A 23230-nucleotide genomic window follows, 5' to 3' on the forward strand; every position below is an offset into this window, starting at 1 on the left:
AGGCCCCTCGATCTAGTGATCCACCTTCTGAGGCTGATATGGAGACCGAGGACAAGGCTGAGGCCGACAAGGATGAGGAGTATGAGCCCTCTCGTGTGGAGCCCTCGTGGGCTAAGAGGATTAGGCGCAAGAGGAAGAAACTTTTCTGCATGGAGTCTCATGGCCAGTACATGTCTCATGTCTCTGAGAAGAAGGCCCATAGACGTCACAAGGAGCTCATGTGACAGTTGGGTGCCACTGTTAATAGCGGAACTGAGGAGAGGATCACTGATGAGGAGGAGTGGGTTCAGCAGCATTGCCCATGGACTGATTCAGATGCCGAGCAGTTTCTGACCAATGACGGCGGTGCAGACGATCCCGCTGGGATGTGATGTTCGAGATCCTCAGCTTGCTATCACCTGGAGCCGTAGCAACGCTCTTTACCCTTTTGGTGTCTCGATGCCAAAGGGGGAGAGAGTTTAGGGTTTTGTGTTGTTGTTGTTGCTGCCGTGTTGCGAGTGTGTCTTTATGGTTTGTGGTGTCGTTGTGTTTTCTCGCCGTTTGCTTTGTTTGGTTTTGTGCTAGTGAGACCTAAGTTACAGACATATGGTGTGAGACATATGATACCTTATCTTTATCTTATCATTTTCTATGTCTATCTAGTTCTTTGGTATCTTATGAGTTGCATGCTTATCATGTTATATACCCTGCTCTCATGTATCCTATGCCTAGATTGTTGGACTATATAATATAGGGGGAGTATTGATCCTAATGTATGTCTTGCATTCCAAAGGCACTTCTAACTAGGTGCACACATTCAGGGGGAGCCCGTCTACATTTTGTAGTTCTAAGTATCTTTACCTTCTTGTCTTATCCTTGTGCAAATCCCTAGTTGTCATCAATCCACCAAAAAGGGGGAGATTGTTCAGGCATATCTCTCTCGATGTAGTTTTCGTGATTGATGACAACACGTTTGCGAACTAACCATGTGCTTTGAGGCTTTCAGAGTTTCATCCTTTGGCACGAGATGATTCCTTTCCCCTTGGAGTGTTATTCAAGACGGTGTAGCTCTTTTCTTTCTTGTTTGGTGGACTAGTTTCATAGGAGTCACCGTACTATCAAGAGGGGGTCCGCTTTGGTAAGGCTAGGGTGGAATCAACTCGTACACATACTTTCCTCACCCTTTGAGTCTTTCCGCTTCAATGGAGAGCTCATTCCCCTTCCAGATGTGCTGATTTGGGTCCAAGCGGTAGTACCGCGGTACCCAGCTGTAGTACCGCTTGTGGTTCTTAGCTGCAGTACCGCTGCGGTATCGGGCCCCTACCGCATCGATTCGAAGGGGTCGCATCTCGTGTCGGGTTGAGCAGCACTTTGCAGCGGTAGTAGAAGCGGTAGTATCACTCGAGAGCGGTAGTAGAAGCGGTAGTATCGCTCGAGAGCGGTAGTACCGCCCTACCACCGCGGCAGTACCGCGCTGGGCACGGTTCCTGCTCTCCCTTCAATCCCTCCCAGGCTAGGCGGTAGTACCGCAAGGGGGAGCGGTAGTACCACTGGGTCCGGCGGTAGTACCGCTGCCCCCTGCGGTAGTACCACCCTCTACGGGGCTGTTTTGGGGGTAACAGTTGGATGGGTTCTCCTTGTATAAAAGGGGGTTCTCTTCTTCCTCGTTGACTTACCTCTTCCCCCAAAAGCTCCATTAATGCTCCAAGCTCCATTTTCGCCCGATCTCTCTCCCTAGCCAATCAAACTTGTTGATTTGCTCGGGATTGGTTGAGAAGGCCCCGATCTACACTTCCACCAAGAGAAATTTGATTCCCCCACTAATCCCTAGTGGATCTTGTTACTCTTGGGTGTTTGAGCACCCTAGACGGTTGAGGTCACCATGGAGCCATAGTCCATTGTGGTGAAGCTTCGTGGTGTCATTGGGAGCCTTTGATTAAGTTGTGGAGATTGCCCAAACCTTGTTTGTAAAGGTCCGGTCGCCGCCTCCAAGGGCACCAATAGTGGAATCACGGCATCTTGCATTGTGTGAGGGCGTGAGGAGAATACGGTGGCCCTAGTGGCTTCTTGGGGAGCATTGTGCCTCCACACCGCTCCAACGGAGACGTACTTCCCTTCAAAAGGAAGGAACTTCGGTAACACATCCTCGTCTTCACCGGCTCCACTCTTGGTTATCTCGTACCTTTACTTGTGCAAGCTTATTAGTGTTACTTCCCTTGCTTGCTTGTGTGTTTGTTGTTGTTGCATCATATAGCTTGCTCACCTAGTTGCACATCTAGACAACCTACTTTGATGCAAAGTTTAATTTGGTAAAGAAAACCTAAAAATTGTTAGTTGCCTATTCACCCCCCCCTCTAGTCAACCATATCGATCCTTTCAAGTGGGAGACTGAAGGAAATATGCCCTAGAGGCAATAATAAATTTATTATTTATTTCCTTATATCTTGATAAATGTTTATTATTCATGCTAGAATTGTATTATCCGGAAACTTAGTACATGTGTGAATACATAGACAAACAGAGTGTCACTAGTTTGCCTATACTTGGCTAGCTCGTTGAATCAATGATGGTTATGTTTCCTAACCATAGACATGAGTTGTCATTTGATTAATGGGATCACATTATTAGAGAATGATGTGATTGACTTGACCCATTCCGTTAGCTTAGCACTTGATCGTTTTAGTTTACTGCTATTGCTTTCTTCATGACTTATACATGTTCCTATGACTATGAGATTATGCAACTCCCGATTACCGGAGGAATACTTTGTGTGCTACCAAATGTCACAATGTAACTGGGTGATTATAAAGGTTCTCTACAGGTGTCTCCGATGGTACTTGTTGAGTTGGCATAGATCGAGATTAGGATTTCTCACTCCGATTGCCAGAGAGGTATCTCTGGGCTCTCTCGGTAATGCGCATCACTATAAGCCTTGCAAGCAATGCAATTAATAAGTTAGTTGCCGGATAGTGCATTATGGAACGAGTAAAAAAACTTGCCGGTAATGAGATTGAACTAGGTATTGAGATAACAACAATCGAATCTCGGGCAAGTAACATACCGATGACAAAGGGAACAACGTATGTTGTTATGCAGTTTGACCGATAAAGATCTTCTTAGAATACGTAGGAGCCAATATGAACATCCAGGTTCCGCTATTGGTTATTGACCGGAGACGTGTCTCGGTCATGTCTACATAGTTTTATAACCCGTAGGGTCCGCACGCTTAACGTTCGGTGACGATTGATGTTATGAGTTTATGTGATTTGATGTACCGAATGTAGTTCGGAGTCCCGGATGAGATCGGGGACATGACGAGGAGTCTCGTAATGGTCGAGACATAAACATCGATATATTGGACAACTATATTTGGACATCGGAAAGGTTCCGAGTGATTCGGGTATTTTTCGGAGTACCGAGGAGTTACGGGAATACGGGGAAGAACTATTGGGCCTCATGGGCCAAGTGATGGAAGAGAGGAAGCAGTCCCAAACCGAATTGCACTAGGGGGCCGGCCCCCCTTTTCTCCTTTCCTCCCTCTCCTTCCTTCTCCCCTTCCCCCTTCCTTTTCTCCTCCTAGTAGGAGTAGGAAAGGGGAGTCCTACTCCTACTAGGAGGAGGAGGACTCCTCCTGGCGTGTCCTAGGAGGGCCGGCCGGCCTCCCCCCTTGCTCCTTTATATACGGGGGCAGGGGGCACCCTAGATCACACAAGTTCATCATTGACCCCTTAGCCGTGTGCGGTGCCCCCCTCCACCATAATCCACCTTGATCATATCGTAGCGGGGATTAGGCGAAGCCCTGCGTCGGTAGCAACATCATCACTGTCATCACGCCGTCGTCCTGACGGAAATCTCCCGTGAAGCTCTGCTGGATCGGAGTTCGTGGGACGTCATCGAGCAGAACGTGTGCTGAACTCGGAGGTGCCGTGTGTTCGGTACTTGGATCGGTCGGATCGTGAATACATTCGACTACATCAACCGCGTTCTCATAATGCTTCCGCTTACGGTCTACGAGAGTACGTGGACGACACTCTTCCCTCTCGTTGCTATGCATCACCATGATCTTGCATGTGCGTAGGTAATTTTGAAATTACTACGTTCCCCAACAGTAGCACAGCTGCGTCCATGGCACCGTACTACCGCCTCCATCGAGGCAGTAATTTTTTACTGCCGCTGGAGGAGCGGTACTACCACCCGTTGTGCGGTGCTTCCGCCCGGACGGTACTACCACTCATTGTGTGGTGCTTCCGCCGGGCGGTACTACCGCGAGGACCCGCGGTACTACCACGCCTTCGTGAGTGGGTGGGGGTTAAGAGCGGGGCAGGGGGAGTTCTAACTCCCCCATACCCAGTCATCTCTTTTCCCCACCCCGTCTCTCTATCTCTCCTGCCCAAGATCGGCGCTGGAGGACCTCGCCGGATCTCCGTCTCCGGCCGCTCTCCTCGCATTCTGACCGGTGGGATCGCTCCCCACCTCGTCCTCTTGCCATGGACCTAGGTATTTCCCCAAGTTCTTCATGTTTTGTTCCGTTCTTGTGCTTCTAGGTCTTGGGGAGATGCTTGTGTAGTTCATGAGATTTTTGGCTAAATCTTTGCAAGAGGGGTGTGTAGGAGATTGTTAGTGCAGTAAACATGTGCTTTGGAGTGATACAACATCATAGTTTGATCAACGGTAGTACCGATCTAGTGCTGCAGTTGTTTGTGTTCCAGATCTGCATCCAGATCCGTTGTTCTTGTGGTCTTCAAATGCATGCGGTACTACCACTCTGCTGGAGCAGTACTACCACATACACACCCAAGAACATCCTCGCGCGGTACTACCACTTCTCTGGAGCGGCACTACCGCTCGGGGCATGGAAGTAAAAAATACTTCCGCTCAAGGCGCGGTAGTACCATGCCACCCCGGCACAGTACTACCGCGACTCGCGCGGCTATAATTTTTTACTTCCGTAAGCTGGTCCGGTACTACCGTAGATTTCCAAACTTCGCTGTTTTGTCCTTTCGAATCTCGTGCTTGCTTGTTTCCTTTGGTTTTGGCCCTCGTCTTTGCAATAATCCTTCTCACTTTCTCTTGCATGTTCTTGTCTTGTGTGTCATAGGTGGTGGCTCTGGTTCCAATGTCCATCGGTCGAATCCCGTTCGCGACATGGGCTAGAAGCGCCTGCGCAACTAAGATGAGGCTCCAGAGGGCTGCAATGCCCCCCAACGCAGAACCAAGTCAACCGCAACCAAGACCAAGGAGCCAACAATGGGCATGGATGAGATGCCACTAGCTGAGTTTGTCACTCTAAGGAAGATCAACCCCTATGTGAATCCCCGTGCAAACTTCAGAGGGAATGAGTTGTTCTGGACCAAGCAACAGAATCTTATCTATCTGGATGTGATCAAGGCCAGGCAGAACATTTACGTGGACGTGCATGCTACCTCTTGAGCATGCGTTGGTTTTCCCTTGAAGAGGAAAGGGTGATGCAGCAAAGTAGCGTAACTATTTCCCTCAGTTTTGAGAACCAAGGTATCAATCTAATAGGAGATTACACGCAAGTCCCTCGTACCTGCACAAACAAACAAGAACCTCGTAACCAATGCGATAAAGGGGTTGTCAATCCCTTCATGGTCACTTACGAAGTGAGATATGATAGAGATAATAAGATAAATATTTTTGGTATTTTTTTGTATAGATTGGAAAATAAAGATTGCAAAATGAACGGCAACAGAAATAGCTTGCTGACGGGAGAATAATATAATGGAAAATAGACCCGGGGGCCATAGGTTTCACTAGTGGCTTTGTAACGCCCCCAGACCGTTGCGCCAGGTGTCGTCTAGTTATTCGCTATTGTTGCCTTGTCATTTGCTTGCGTGTTGCATCTTTTCATGTCATCATATGCATTGCATCATCATGTTTTCAAAACTTGCATTCGTCCGGGTTTCCCCAGTTTCGTCCGTTGTCCGTTATAGCCCAGACACACTTGCACGCGCCCGCGGCACATCCGAAATATTATTTTCTAAGTGGCTGGAAAATGTTCTCGGAATGGGATGAGAGTTGACGTGTGGTCTTATTATAGTGTAGATAGACCGCCTGTCAAGTTTCATCGCATTCGGAGTTCGTTTGATAGCCCAACTGTTAAACTATAGCGGCATTATAGCCGGTCTTTTCGTCGGACGTTTTCGGTCTCCGGAAACAGTCGCCGGGTCTCTCTCTTCTCTTCTCTCAGCTCGAGACCGTCTACACAGCCCACTACTCACCGCCAGGCCCTACCTAACCTCTCTCGTCAGCCCGCGACCCTCCTCGCGCGCGCCCGAAAGCTGGTCCGGACCCGACTCGGGCTGTCGCTACCGTTGTGTCCGGATCATCCCCTAACATCTACAAAACGTCTCCGTTTCTTCTCTGGACTCCCCAACCTTTTATCTCGACCGTCTGATCTAAATCGGAGGGTCCAAATAGCCCTTTATCTCATTGCTATATATAATGGGCAACCCTAAAATCTAGGGAGATGTCCCATCCATCAAATCCTCCGCCGCCGCCACTGTCTTTCTCCCACCTCGGGTTCCCCTTCGCACCAACCAGACACCACCTCTCGATCCCCACCTTCTCCTCAATTTCAGCGCCACCCTACCAAATCACAGCCAATCATCGTCCCCGACCACCTCCCACCTCCCACCTCGAGCTCCTCCAAGATCACCACACCGCCGAAAGCCAGCACTCCACTCGGTCCACCAGCGCAGCAGCGCACCTCACCCCCGCGCCATGGAGCTCCAAGTTCGTTGGCTCGCCTCTGCTTCGATCCGGCAGGGAACGGGTCCCCGGCGACCTCCCGTGACCGGATCCAGCGCCTCCACCCTCGCCAGCGAACGCGCCAACCGGCCCCGCTCCCGTGCTCCTGCAGCCCTCCTCGTCCAGGAGCTCCACGAGGGGAGGAGAAACAGCGCCTGAGCGCTCCTCCTCGCGATCCGCCGCCCCGGCGAACCACACCGTCGGCGACCACCTTCAGCAGGCCCCTCTGCCGCGCCCCTCCTCCTTTCTTCTTTCATCCCCTTCTCTGGCCCCTCGAACTTCCTCTGTTCGACTATCACAGGACCCGCCATGGATGCAGGCTTCAAGCCACCATCGCTGCCGTCGACGCCGGCCATGGGCGTGCCACGCGCCGGAGTGGAGCTCTGAAGGAGTCCATCGCTGCCAATCACCTCGGATCCAGCCAGAACAAGCTCGACCCCTTCCGCTGCTTCGCCCCCCTCGATCCCACTGCTGCCTGCTCTGTTTGATTGAGCAGCGCCATAGCCGGAGTCCCTCGTCGCCGGGAACCGCCTCCCCGACCCTCGGGCTGCACGGATCCGCAGCGTCCACAGTCGGCCTCCTCTCCAGCTTCGCGCCAAGTCCCACGTTGCCGGAGACGTTCCCGCTGCCATTCGCCTGAACCTGTTGCTGTCGTTGCTCTGCCTGCAGTAACGAGCAGGAGCTCGTTCGCCTGCCTCGCCTCGCTTTGTCCACACTTGGCCCAGCGTGCCTCTAGATCAGGGCAAGGCCCAGCTCCTCTGCTTCGCTCGCAGCCCAGATGCCCAGTGCCTCCTCAAGCCCAATGTGAGCAGCCCAGTCTGCCCAGATTCAGCCCGTTGACGTTTTTTTTTCAGGAGTTGTGAATTTGTCTATTTTTTTCCAGAGAAAACAGATTTACAAAAAACCCCTTGCACAACATGCATATAATAATTCACAATTCATGCATCGGATTAAAATGAATTATATATGAAATATGCTTAGTTTTTCATCTAGTTTCATAATATGTCATTTTCATCCATGTTTAGAATGTTTAAAATGTTGTTTGCATATAATTTGCCCCTATGCCATGTTAAAATGCTTTAATTCATAACTAAATAACCGTAACTCGGATTTTAATAAACTTTATATGTAAATGGGGTAGAATTTTGCCTAGTTTAACATGGTGGCATCATCTTTCATGTTTAATAACCATAAAATATGGTTTAGGGCAGAACAGTACCAAACCTTAAAACATGCACATGAGGAGTTTCTGGACTTGTTGTTTGTAGTTCCGGCCTCATTTTAATCTTGCCTAGATAGGTAGTTTTCATTTGCTTCACCCTCTTGCCATGTTTAACAACATTTAATATTGTTGGGTACATAAACGAGATCGAACTAAATAACTTGAATGTGGTGTTTCGTTGATATGCAACGGAGTTGCATATTGACCTCCACTTAATTTGTAGAATTGCTTGTGCTCGTTGCCATGCCATGCTTCATTAAACTGGACATGCATCATACTTGTTGTGCATCATGCCATGTTCATGTGAGGTTTGTTTACTATGTTGTGTGCTTCTTTCCGGTGTTGCTTCTTCGGGTTGGTTCCGGTAACGTCGCGTTTGTGAGGACTCGTTCGACTACGTCCGTTTGTCTTCTTCATGGACTCGTTTCTTCTTCCTTGCGGGATTTCAGGCAAGATGACCATACCCTCGAAATCACTTCTATCTTTGCTTGCTAGATGCTTGCTCTTTTGCTATGCCTATGCTGCGATACCTACCACTTGCTTATCATGCCTCCCATATTGTTAAGCCAAGCCTCTAACCCACCTTGTCCTAGCAAACCGTTGTTTGGCTATGTTACCGCTTTGCTCAGCCCCTCTTATAGCGTTGTTAGTTGCAGGTGAAGATGAAGTTTGTACCTTGTTGGTACATGGTTATGTTGTTCCTTGTTGGAACATGTTTACTTGTTGGGATATCACAATATATCTTATTTAATTAATGCATCTATATACTTGGTAAAGGGTGGAAGGCTCGGCCTTATGCCTGGTATTTTGTTCCACTCTAGCCACCCTAGTTTTCGTCATATCGGTGTTATGTTCCCGGATTTTGCGTTCCTTATGCGGTTGGGTGATAATGGGAACCCCTTGACAGTTTGCCTTGAATAAAACTCTTCCAGCAATGCCCAACTTTGGTTTTACCATTCTCCACCTAGCCTCTTTTTCCCTTGGGTCCCGCGGACTCAAGGGTCATCTTTATTTAAACCCCCGGGCCAGGGCTTCTCTGAGTGTTGGTCCAACCTGTCAGCTGCCGGTGGCCACCAGGGACAACTCTGGGATGGCCTACCCGTACCTTGGACAATCCGGTGTGCCCTGAGAACGAGATATGTGCAGCTCCTATCGGGATTTGTCGGCACATTCGGGCGGTGTTGCTGGACTTGTTTTACCATTGTCGAAATGTCTTGTAGCCGGGATTCCGAGTTTGATCGGGTCTTCCCGCTAGAAGGAATATCCTTCGTTGACTATGAGAGCTCGTGATGGGCTAAGTTGGGACCCCCTGCATGGATTTGAACTTTCGAAAGCCGTGCCCGCGGTTATGGGCAGATGGGAATTTGTTAATGTCCGGTTGTAGAAAACCTGAAGTTGATCTTAATTAAAATACATCAACCGCGTGTGTAACCGTGATGGTCTCTTTCCGGTGGAGTCCGGGAAGTGAACATGGTGTTGGAGTTATGCTTGACATAGGTTGTTCTAGGATCACTTCTTGATCATAGTTTCTCGATCGTGGTTTGCCTTCTCTTCTCGCTGTCTTTTGCGAATAGGTTAGCCACCATATATGCTAGTCGCTTGCTGCAACTCCACCTCGTACCTTTTACCCTTCCTATAAGCTTAAATAGTCTTGATCGCGAGGGTGTGAGATTGCTGAGTCCCCGTGACTCACAGATACTTCCAAAACCAGCTTGCAGGTGCCGATGATGCCATTCCAGGTGACGCAACCAAGCTCCGGAGGAGCTCGATGAAGATCTTGTCCTTTATGTTGTTTCGTTCTAGTTGATCAGTAGTGGAGCCCAGTTGGGGTCGATCGGGGACCTTGTCGCATTTGGGGTTCTTCTTTTATTTTGGCTCCGTAGTCGGGCCTTGATTGTAACTGGTTGATGTAATGCTTTATTCAAGTAATTGTGTGAAGTGGCGATTGTAAGCCAACTATGTATCTCTTTCCCTTATGTATTACATGGGTCGTGTGAAGATTACCTCACTTGCGACATTGCTTTCAATGCGGTTATGCCTCTAAGTCGTGCTTCGACACGTAGGAGATATAGCCGCATCGAGGGCGTTACAGGCTTCTCTCAAGATAGCAAATTCTACGGTGGGTGAACAAATTACTGTCCAGCAATTGATAGAAAAGCACATAGTTATGAGAATATCTAGTCATGATTATGTATATAGGCATCACGTCCGCGACAAGTAGACCGAAACGATTCTGCATCTACTACTATTACTCCACACATCGACCGCTATCCAGCATGCATCTAGAGTATTAAGTTCATAAGAAAAGAGTAACGCATTAGGCAAGATGGCATGATGTAGAGGGATAAACTCAAGCAATATGATATAAACCCCATCTTTTTATCCTCGATGGCAACAATACAATACGTGCCTTGCTGCCCCTGCTGTCACTGGGAAAGGACACCGCAAGATTGAACCCAAAGCTAAGCACTTCTCCCATTGCAAGAAAGATCAATCTAGTAGGCCAAACCAAACTAATAATTCGAAGAGACTTGCAAAGATATTTAAATCATGCATAAAAGATTTTAGAGAAGAATCAAATATTGTTCATAGATAATCTTGATCATAAACCCACAATTCATCTGATCTCGACAAACACACCACAAAAAGAATTACATCGAATAGATCTCCAAGAGAATCGAGCAGAACTTTGTATTAAGATCCAAAGAGAGAGAAGAAGCCATCTAGCTAATAACTATGGACCCGAAGGTCTGTGGTAAACTACTCACACATCATTGGAGAGGCTATGGTGTTGATGTAGAAGCCCTCCGTGATCAATTCCCCCTCTGGCGGAGCACCGGAAAAGGCCCCAAGATGGGATCTCATGGGTACAGAAGGTTGCGGCGGTGGAAATAGGGTTTCGTGGTGCTCCTGGATGTTTTCGGGGTATATGAGTATATATAGGCGAAAGGATTAGGTCGATGGAGCCATGAGGGGACCACGAGGATGGGGGGTGCGACCTCCTACCTCATGGCCGCCTCGTTGCTTCCTTGACGTCCACTCCAAGTCTCCTGGATTATGTTTGTTCCAAAAATAACTCCCCCGAAGGTTTCATTCTGTTTGGATTCCGTTTGGTATTCCTTTTCTGCGAAACACTGAAATAGGCAAAAAAAAACAATTTGCACTGCGCCTTTGGTTAGTAGGTTAGTCCCAAAAATAATATAAAACTGCATAACAAAGCCCATTAAACATCCAAAACAGATAATATAGGGACGATTGCATTTTTACCCCTAGTTGGTCCCTACCCACGAGTTTTGCCCTTACTTTTCGAGCTTGCTCAGTTTTGCCCTTACTTTTTCCATCGTGGTCCCTCGAATGCCCTTTGACCATTTGACCAAAACTTTGAAAATTCATAACTAATTCATATGAACTCGGAAAAATGAAAATAAGATATCAAAATGTTTAGATAAACGTTACCTTTATGTGCATATCATTTGCATTCAGGACGAAAGCACCCTTTAAAGTGCCTGAGGTAATTAATGTTATTAACATTATTAAAAATAAAAAGGTATAAACAATATTTTTTTTCATGAATAAAAATTACATGCAAATGTTGGTGATGTTTTTTGAACATCGAGATATCTTATTTGCATTTTTCTGAGTTCGTATCATCTTGTTAAGAATGTTCTAACGACTTTGACCATTATTTGGAAACTTCATAACAAGTTGATACGAACTCAGAAAAATACAAATAAGATATCAGGATGTTCAGAAAACATCACCTACATTTGCATGAAATTTTTATTCATGAAAAAAAATATTGTTTATAACTTTTTATTTTTGATAATGTTAATAACATTAATTACCTCGGGTAGTTTAAAGGGTGCTTTTGTCCTGAATGCAAATGATATGCACATAAAGGTAATGTTTATCTGAACATTTTGATATCTTATTTGCATTTTTCTGAGTTCATATGAATTAGTTATGAATTTTCAAAGTTTTGGTCAAACGGTCAAAGGGCATTCGAGGGACCTCGACGGAAAAAGTAAGGGCAAAACTGAGCAAGCTTGAAAAGTAAGGGCAAAACCCGTGGGTAGGAACCAACTAGGGGTAAAAATGCAATTGTCCCGATAATATAATAGCATGGAACAATAAAAAATTATAGATATGTTGGAGACGTATATAGCATCCCCAAGCTTAATTCCTGCTCGTCCTCGAGTAGGTAAATGATAAAAATAGATTTTCTGATGTGGAATGCTACCTAGCATAATTCTCAATGTAATTTTCTTTATTGTGGCATGAATGTTCAGATCCAAATGATTCAGGACAACAGTTTAATATTGACATAAAAATAATAATACTTCATGCATACTAACAAAGCAATCATGTCTTCTCAAAATAACATGGCCAAAGAAAGTTATCCCTACAAAATCATATAGTCTGGCTATGCTCTATCTTCATCACACAAAGTATTTAATCATGCACAACCCTGATGACAAGCCAAGCAATTGTTTCATACTTTTGATGTTCTCAAACTTTTTCAATCTTCACGCAATACATGAGCGTGAGCCATGGATATAGCACTATAGGTGGAATAGAATGGTGGTTGTGGAGAAAACAAAAACGAGAAGATAGTCCCACATCAACTAGGCGTATCAACGGGCTATGGAGATGCACATTGCTACCTCTTGAGCACTTGCGTTGGTTTTCCCTTGAAGAGGAAAGGGTGGTGCAGCAAAGTAGCATAAGTATTTCCCTCAGTTCTTGAGAACCAAGGTATCAATCCAGTAGGAGGTTATGCGCGAGTCCCTCGCACCTACACAAAACAAATAAATCCTCGCAACCAACATGATAAGGGGTTGTCAATCCCTACACGGTCACTTACAAGAGTGAGATCTGATAGATATGATAAGATAATATTTTTGGTATTTTTATGTCATCGGAGATGCTATGGTGTCGATGTAGAAGCCCTCTGTGATCGATGCCCCTTCTGGTGGAGCTCCGTAACAGGCCCCAAGATGGGATCTCGTGGATACAGAAAGTTACGGCGGTGGGAATTAGGGTTTTGGCTCCGTATCTGATCGTTTGGGGGTACGTAGGTATATATAGGAGGAAGAAGTACGTCGGTGGAGCAACGGGGGGCCCACAAGGGTGGAGGGCGCGCCTGGGGGGTGGTAGGCGCACCCCCTACCTCGTGGCCTCCCTGTTGGTTGCTTGACGTAGGGTCCAAGTCTCCTGGATCTTGTTCGTTCCAAAAATCATGTTCCCGAAGGTTTCATTCCATTTGAACTCCGTTTGATATTCCTTTTCTTTGAAACCCTAAAATAGGCAAAAAAACAGCAATTCTGCGTTGGGCCTCCGGTTAGTAGGTTAGTCCCAAAAATAATATAAAGGTGTATAATAAAGCCCAATAATGTCCGAAACCGAAGATAATATAGCACGGAGCAATCAAAAATTATAGATACGTTGGAGACGTATCAAGCATCCCCAAGCTTAATTCCCGCTCGTCCTTGAGTAGGTAAATGATAAAAACAGAATTTTTGATGTGGAATGCTACTTGGCATAATTTCAATGTAATTCTTCTTAATTGTGGTATGAATATTCATATCCAAAAGATTCAAGACAAAAGTTTAATATTGACATCGAAATAATAATACTTCAAGCATACTAACAAAGCAATCATGTCTTCTCAAAATAACATGGCCAAAGAAATTTATCCCTACAAAATCATATAGTCTGGCTATGCTCTATCTTCATCACACAAAGTATTTAATCATGCACAACCCTGATGACAAGCCAAGCAATTGTTTCATACTTTTGATGTTCTCAAACTTTTTCAATCTTCACGCAATACATGAGCGTGAGCCATGGATATAGCTCTATAGGTGGAATAGAATGGTGGTTGTGGAGAAAACAAAAACGAGAAGATAGTCTCACATCAACTAGGCGTATCAACGGGCTATGGAGATGCACATTGCTACCTCTTGAGCACTTGCGTTGGTTTTCCCTTGAAGAGGAAAGGGTGGTGCAGCAAAGTAGCATAAGTATTTCCCTCAGTTTTTGAGAACCAAGGTATCAATCCAGTAGGAGGCTACGCGCGAGTCCCTCGCACCTACACAAAACAAATAAATCCTCGCAACCAACGTGATAAGGGGTTGTCAATCCCTACACAGTCACTTACAAGAGTGAGATCTGATAGATACGATAAGATAATATTTTTGATATTTTTATGATAAAGATGCAAAGTAAAATAAAAGCAATGAAAATAACTAAGTATTGGAAGATTAATATGATGAAGATAGACCCGGGGGCCATAGGTTTCACTAGTGGATTCTCTCAAGCGCATAAGTATTTTACGGTGGGTGAACAAATTACTGTTGAGCAATTGACAGAATTGAGCATAGTTATGAGAATATCTAGGTATGATCATGTATATAGGCATCATGTCCGAGACAAGTAGACCGACTCCTGCCTGCATCTACTACTATTACTCCACACATCGACCGCTATCCAACATGCATCTAGAGTAACGCCTTAAGCAAGATGACATGATGTAGAGGGATAAACTCATGCAATATGATGAAAACCCCATCTTGTTATCCTCGATGGAAACAATACAATACGTGCCTTGCTGCCCCTACTGTCACTGGGAAAGGACATTGCAAGATTGAACCCAAAGCTAAGCACTTCTCCCATTGCAAGAAAGATCAATCTAGTAGGCCAAACCAAACTGATAATTCGAAGAGACTTGCAAAGATAACCAATCATACATAAAAGAATTCTGAGAAGATTCAAATATTGTTCATAGATAAACTTGATCATAAACCCACAATTCATCGGTCTCAACAAACACACCGCAAAAGAAGATTACACCGACTAGATCTCCACAAGAGAGGGGGAGAACTTTGTATTGAGATCCAAAAAGAGAGAAGAAGTCATCTAGCTAATAACTATGGACCCGAAGGTCTGAGGTATACTACTCACACTTCATCGGAGATGCTATGGTGTCGATGTAGAAGCCCTCTGTGATCGATGCCCCTTCCGGCGGAGCTCCGTAACAGGCCCCAAGATGGGATCTCGTGGATACAGAAAGTTACGGTGGTGGAATTAGGGTTTTGGCTCCGTATCTGATCGTTTGGGGTACGTAGGTATATATAGGAGGAAGAAGTACGTCGGTGGAGCAACAGGGGGCCCACAAGGGTGGAGGGCGCGCCTGGGGGGTGGTAGGCGCACCCCCTACCTCGTGGCCTCCCTGTTGGTTGCTTGACGTAGGGTCCAAGTCTCCTGGATCTTGTTCGTTCCAAAAATCACGTTCCCGAAGGTTTCATTCCGTTTGGATCCGTTTGATATTCCTTTTCTTTGAAACCCTAAAATAGGCAAAAAAACAGCAATTCTGCGCTGGGCCTCCGGTTAGTAGGTTAGTCCCAAAAATAATATAAAGGTGTATAATAAAGCCCAATAATGTCCGAAACCAAAGATAATATAGCACGGAGCAATCAAAAATTATAGATACGTTGGAGACGTATCAAGCATCCCCAAGCTTAATTCCCGCTCGTCCTCGAGTAGGTAAACGATAAAAACAGAATTTTTGATGTGGAATGCTACTTGGCATAATTTCAATGTAATTCTTCTTAATTGTGGTATGAATATTCATATCCAAAAGATTCAAGACAAAATTTTAATATTGACATCGAAATAATAATACTTCAAGCATACTAACTAAGCAATTATGTCTCTTCAAAATGACATGCCAAAGAAAGTTATCCCTACAAAATCATATAGTCTGGCTATGCTCTATCTTCACCACACAAAGTATTTAAATCATGCACAACCCCGACGACAAGCCAAGAAATTGTTTCATACTTTTGACATTCTCATACTTTTTCTATCTTCACGCAATATATGAGCGTGAGCCATGGACATAGCACTTTAGGTGGAATAGAATGGTGGTTGTGGAGGAGACAAAATGGGAGAAGATAGTCTCACATAAACTAGGCGTATCAAAGGGCTATGGAGATGCCCATCAATTGATATCAATGTGAGTGAGTAGGGATTGCCATGCAACTGATGCACTAGAGCTATAAGTATATGAAAGCTCAAAAAGAAACTAAGTGGGTGTGCATCCAACTTGCTTGCTCACGAAGACCTAGGGCATTTTGAGGAAGCCCATCATTGGAATATGCAAGCCAAGTTCTATAATGAAAAATTCCAACTAGTATATGAAAGTGATAACATAGGAGACTCTCACTACAAAAAAAACACATCCGTGACATTTTGGGCCGAACGAAAAAAAATTCTGTCATACATATGACACTTCTATGACGATAATTGTGACAAAACCTGGTATCATCATAGATGTGGTGGGCTCCTACTTCTATGACAAAAAAATCATGAAAGAAAATGGGTTTTTCGTCCTGGGCGGGCCAGAGACGCAGCTGCATGACATTCTTTGGGCCGTCCATGATGGAAAAAACCGTGGTAGAAGCAAGGGCGAGGAAATTTTCGGGGAGTTCCTGGTTACTGTGGGAGGTCGGGGGCCGAGCGATGCGCGTTTCTCTCATACACGTACGCGCGTGTGTGCGAGGCGTTGGCTCTAACTGAACCCGAGCAAGGCCTTGGGCTCTAACTGAACCCGATCGATTGCACTGCAGGCTACGCGTTACTGAACCCGAGCTATCGATCGATGGCTATTAACTGAACCCGAACAAGCGATTCCTTCGCTACTGCTGCTAACTGAAGCCGATCGATTGGATGAATAGTGAGCGTTGTGGGGGGGGGTGGATGAACAGTGAGCGGTGGCGTTGCCTCTGGATGAATAGGGCCCCATGGTGTGGAGGGCTGGATGAACAGTAGACGATGGAGGGGTGGTTGAACAGGACCCCGTGGTGTGGAGGGCTGGATGAATAGTAGACGGTGGAGTGGTGGTTGAACAGTAGCCGATGGAGTAGCGCGCGGTGGAGGCTGGATGAACAGGAGCCCGTGGAGGCTGGAGGAGGTCGACGGTAGCCCGTGGAGGTTGGAGGAGGTCGACGGTGGAGATGAACAGTATCCCGTGGAGTCCCATTTTGCGGTACGCCACACCCCTCCCGATGAACAGGACCCCCGTTTCGACCGTAGGAGGTCCGTTTCGTCCGTTTTGCGGTACGCCACACTCCTCCCGATCAACAGGACCCCCGTTTCGACCGTAGGAGGTCCGTTTCCTTCGTTTTGCGGTACGCCACACCCCTCCCGATCAACAGGACCCCTGTTTCGACCGTAGGAGGTCCGTTTCCTCCGTTCTACGGTATGCCAGGCCTCGTTTCCATCGCATGTTCCATCCAAGCCCACCCGATGAACACAACCACACATTCCGTTTCGACCCAGCCGGTTGGCTCCCACGCGTTCCGTTGCCTCCCGATGAACACGACACATTCCGTTGCCTCCCGATGAACACGACCCATTCCGTTGCCTCCCCATGAAGACGACACATTCCGTTGCCTCCCCATGAACACGACGCATTTCGTTGCCTCCCCATGAACACGACAACGACGCTGTTTCTCCGTTCCTACCCAGCCATGTACACGAGCCCTGGCCGTACGTATGCGCGAGTAGGCGTTCGAGACCCTGCCCGTATGTACACATACGTGGCCATATTTTCTTTCTTGCACCCTGGCCGCTGTACGTACGTGTACATGCTACATGCGCGCCTCTACTACGACACGTGCGCGCCTCTACATCGACCAGTATGTACGTACACGTTCGCGACCTGAATGACAACGCTACGTACGCTTCGACCAGGTGGGTCCCGACTGTTAGGCACTTCCTTGCCCGCGAAGATGTAGCTGGTGGGTCCTAGCTGTCAGGGGGGCGAATCGTTTTGTTTTTTTCCTAGACGCACTTCCTTGCGTGTGAAGGTGTAGCTGCTGGGTCCCAACAGTCAGGGGGGCGAATTGTTTTTTTTGCTCGGACGCACTTCCTTGCGTGCGAAGGTGTAGCTGGTGGGTCCCAGCAGTCAGGGGGCGAATCGTTTTTTTTTCGAACGCACTTCCTTGCGTGCGAAGATGTAGCTGGTGGGTCCCAACAGTCAGGGGGCGAATCGTTTTTTCGGACGCACTTCCTTGTGTGCGAAGATGTAGCTCGTGGGTCCTAGCAGTCAGGGGGCGAATCATTTTTTTCGCAAAATACGGTGGCCCGTCCGGTGGGTCCCCGCTAGCAGGTGGAGGAATAATTATTTTTCGCGTAATAAGGAGGCACTTCCTTGCGGCTGCCGTGGACCCAGCTGTCAGCCTCCCCACGTACTGTCCACGTCCGATGGAAGTCGTTCCTTGACCACGTTGACCACGCCGCGCTGAGAGGACCCGGGTGGTGAACGACGGCGAGGCCTGGGAAGGGGACGACGCGGAGCCGGGGAAGACGCGGCAGTGGATGCACGCGCGGAGAGGAGTACGAGGGTTCACTGGTTCGGCTGCGCTGCCATCGCCGCAGAATAACAGGGGGTGTGGGTGAGTGGAGGGATAGCCTGGCCAGCGGTGGGAGTAGTAGAGGGAGGTGAGGCCTCCACGGCACCACAGCCGGCCACGGGAGGCAGGAGGTGGCGGCACGACCGGCTGGAGCAAGAAGACCAGAGGTTGAAGAAGCACGACGGCCGTTGGATGGACATCGTACGGTCACTGTAGCTAGAATCGTTTATATTGACTAAGTTGGCAAAGCCCTTGGTACGTCAACTTAGTAGGCACACAGGTCAGCTTCCGAAACGGTGCGCCCTAGATGTCAGGGGGAGGAATCATTTTTTGGGCGGGTGAAGCTAGAATATCCGAGATTGAAGAAGAAGCACAACATCCGTTGGATGGACATCCAACGGCCATTGCTGCTAGAACCGTGTGTTGACTATAAGTTGACTACATTAAGAGTGGCATCAAATCAGTGGCAAAACAATTGCTCGTTCCAGCCATAGCAATAAATTAAGATGCAAAACTATATCATTACTTGTGTCATCACAGTTCCGGTGCTTCATTACAGCACCGGGAGTTGATTTTTGTTTTTCTTCTGCTTGTTCTTCCCCTTCATCACTTGGTTCAATAACAGACAAGCTTCGCCTTCAATGTAAGATTTGGCATGTTAACTAGGGAGCACAAGTATAGTACTAAACTTAATTTTCTGATGAAAGTGGCAAAATACAGGCTAGCAGTTGCGAAATATCCTTATCTTACCTCAATGGGATATTACGGTGCACATACAGATTGGAAGTATTGTCTCCATTTGTGCAGTTCACTAAAATCAAGCAACATTATCGTACAAGTAGCACAACATATGAAAGCACACTGCAGAATCATGTGAAAGAAGGTTAGTACTGACCTCTCATGATGCGGAATTCAAACAACTCACAAGAAGAAGATCTGAACCAAATTCGCCTTAACAGATAGGAAGTAAGATCTCCTCTTGTGCAGTTGCACTAAGATCAAGCAATCAAGCAACATTGTCGGTGTGACATTTTGGTTGAACTGCACAAAACACTCTTAAAACAAAAGTGTTTTGTGCAGTGCAACAAAAGGTCACAATGGCAACGAGGTGAAGTAGATAACCCTGTTTACACAGAGGTGCAAAGGAAACAATTAGTGGTCAATAATGGTGCATGACACAGAAGCCAACAAAAAGAAGCATCTACCTTATCTAAATGGGAAAGAAAGCAAGACAGTAGCATTTCTCAAACGGTGGCATTGATTAATATTAACATAGAGATTATATTAACAATAAAATTCATTAAACATGTAATTTGCTTTTAACTATGGTATTGCATCAATTTTCCAGCGGCATTATTAGAGGGTGTTTGTTTACAGGGACATTTTGGGGTAGGGACTAAAAAACTCCGTGTCAGTCACATCTAAACCAAACAGGAGGGACTTTTAGGGACTAAAAGTGGGCACTTGGGACTAAAGAAAGAAGACCCCGAGGGAGTCTTTTTGGGACTTTTTCCAACAGTTGCCCCTGCCACGCATCGCACCTTGTCTCTATTAGTTCATTACTAGGGGTAACATGGTCTTTTAGCATGTCATTTAATAACCTCTAGTCCATGTTTAGTCCCTGGAACCAAGAAGGTAGGGACTAGGTAGTTTTTAACCAAACAGGGCCTTAGATTAACAACAGCTAATGAGTTGCACGGGACAGTGGACGCACCAACACAATGTGCATCTACCGATGTACTGTGGTCATGCACAGTCTATTGCAACAAAGAACAAACAACCAAGGAGCATATTTGTGTTGGTCCCAGTTTTGTTATCTTTAGACACCTTTCCCTATGTGAGCGCAGCAAATCTAGTCCTGCTCAAACTCTACAACCTTGTCCCTTCCTTTCCTTTTTGAACTAGTACTTTCGCCCCTTCCTTTCCTCTTTGAACCATGTCATAGATTTATGCGATACAACTTTCCCCACTACTTTCCCCCATTCCTTTCCTCTTTGAACCACGTCCTAGATTCATGCTATACAACTTTCCCCCTTCATTTCCTCTTTGAACCACGTCCTAGATTCATGCTATATACAACTTTTCCCACTACTTTCCCCCACTCCTTTCCTCTTTGAACCACATCCTAGATTCATGGTATACATGCAGCTAGAGCAATGCATGTGGAGTAAGTAAATTATACCTTAAGGTTCTTGGGGCGTGGTTCGGTGGGCGACGGGACGACGGCGAAGAAGAAGGGGTCGGAGGCCCTCCCACGCTGCCGCTGGGTGGAAAGTGAACAGCTGTGCCGGTAGTCCCTCGCCGACGGCGACAACGTTAAGCCTCCTTCCCTTCCCGGCGGACGGATCCTGCCGGCTCTTTGAGCAGCAATGAGGGGAGAGAGAGGCCAACGAAGTCTTGTTTAGATCTGGAGAGGGCGAGAGAGTGTGAAGAGAGCAACTACTCCCTCCGTTCCAAATTACTCGTCGAAGAAATGGATGTATCTAGAACTAAAATACATCTAGATACATCCATACATGCGACAAGTAATTCGGAACGGAGGGAGAGGGCGAGAGAGTGTGAAGAGAGCAACTACAAGCGCTGAGGCTCCAGCGTGTATATATATACTAGAGAGAGAGTGTGAAGCGTGCAAACCCTAGAAAACATTTTGACCAGTCAAAGAATCCTCCTGGCACAAATTATGCTCAAGTGTAGTTATTGAACCCGAGACCTCAAGTTAGAAGGTGCAACGAGACCAAGGTGCATGCGCGCGCGCGTGTGTGTGTGTGTTCAACATCATGTGTGTGTTAGAGAGAGCGACAAATCGACCTACTCCTACAGAGAGATGTTGTGTAGTGTACGATTTTAGCCGCGAGAGTCGGTGCATCCTCTCGTTTCCGGGCGTGTCCGGTAGGGACATGCGGACAGCTGCTAAGGATGGCAATGGGTAGGGTACGGGCATGGTAGAGCAATACCATACCCATACCCGTATAGTCAGTGGGCACAAAATTCCACCCATACCCGTACCCATGGGCATGAAACTTTACCCATACCCATACCCGACGGGTACCCGTACCCATTGGGTACCCAGCGGGCAGAACAAATAGTACACAAGTTGTTCACAATTTTACACTCATTAATAGCACAATTGACAAAAAACAATTATGTCAGCTCAATAACAGGTATATGAGTAATTGACCAATATCAAAATTGAGAAACCACAACATAATCTTAAGTCAATAGGAGTAGACGAGTCACATGACAAATTAATGACTAATTGAGGACAACTTAACATTAGTTCACCAACGGGAAAGGTATGGGTATACCCGTGGTTACAAGAGTATACCCGTACCCTACCCATGACTTAATGGGTAGGATATGGGTACTACCCGTGGGTATAAAAGTGTGCCCATACCCTACCCATGCGGGTACGGTACCCGCGGGTACCCGTACCCATGGGTAAAATTGCCATCCTTAACATTTGCCACGCCCGATCCTGACCAGCCTGGCCCACCCAAAGCCCCTCCATCGCCCACGCGCGCTTCCCGCCCGAAACGGTCAGCGCCGCTCCAGAGAATCGGTGCCGCATTCATGCCCGGGCAGAGTGGACGCGACCTCTCACTGGCGCAAGAGTGATGGTTACTGCTGGGTCTATGTGATTTGACGGCTCATTGGTCTTTATTACTGAGGTGGTAGGACTGTTGGATGTCCCACGCTTTCGACGAAAGGAGGTACTACTACTAGATTACAATTTTCTCCATTCTTACAGCGGAGGCGTGCAAGAGCAGTGAAAACACACAGGCTCAGTGATTACATGGCCCACCTCACACTATCACCGTGCCACACCTAACTCTTTACATAGTACTCCCTTCGTTCCTAAATATTACTAGATGAGTCCCCGCGCGTTGCCACAGAACAGCGGTATATCTCTCTGCGCAAAATTATCGATTTCATAGAACTAAAAAAACTCTATAACTGCATGAAAAATGTGGTAGCCAAACTAAATAAACTCCCATCATCATTTAGATCATCCCATGTAAGGAAAAAGAACAGCCAACTCCTACTGCATAATGGGATTATATTTTTCTTTTTGACATGTTAATGGGACTTAAAAGCTCACTTACATGGATGCTACTGGTGCATGCTTGCATGCAGACATGTTGATGTGATTTAAAACCCACTCACATGCATGTGCCACGGTATTTCTGCATGCTTACATGTGGCTTAGTGCGGAGCCTCTCAACGTCTAGATCAGACGGCTATTATGAACTGATTTACTTCATCTAACGGCTACATCAATTTTGATGATGTGGCTCAAGGAGAGGATAGATAATTCCTAGTAGTGGGGGCTAGCTATTACTAGTAGATAAGTCTTTGTAGAGATTCCACTACATACGGAACAAAATGAATGAATCTACACTTAAAATGCATCTATATACATCTGCATGTGGTTCATGGTGAAATCTCTACAAAGACTTATATTTAGGAACGGGGGAGACGGCGTACTAAGCAAGCTTCTCCTCATTCTACGAGTTGACGGGACACATCAAAAGTACTCCAGTGTATAGAGCCTTGCCACTAAGGTAGGCCCCACATGGTTTGCCTCTTTTTTTAACATAACACATCAAGTCGCAATTTGTTTGTTCACCCGTGGTAGACGATCCTCCCTCCACCAAGTGGACAACCAGTACACGTGCCAAATTACCATGTGGGCTGCCTTTTTCGTACAGAAATGAGCTCCACAGTGTACCCGCGCGGGTGTGGTTGGGAAAGAGACAGGAGTACGTGCACCGTGCATGCACCTCTTCTCTTCGTGCACGTCCCCCACCTTCGTGGCTGTGTGTGAGAGATACAAACCGCG

The sequence above is a fragment of the Triticum urartu genome, chromosome 1 (genome assembly GCF_003073215.2).
Source record: "Triticum urartu cultivar G1812 chromosome 1, Tu2.1, whole genome shotgun sequence".
NCBI classification, from domain to species: Eukaryota; Viridiplantae; Streptophyta; class Magnoliopsida; order Poales; family Poaceae; genus Triticum; species Triticum urartu.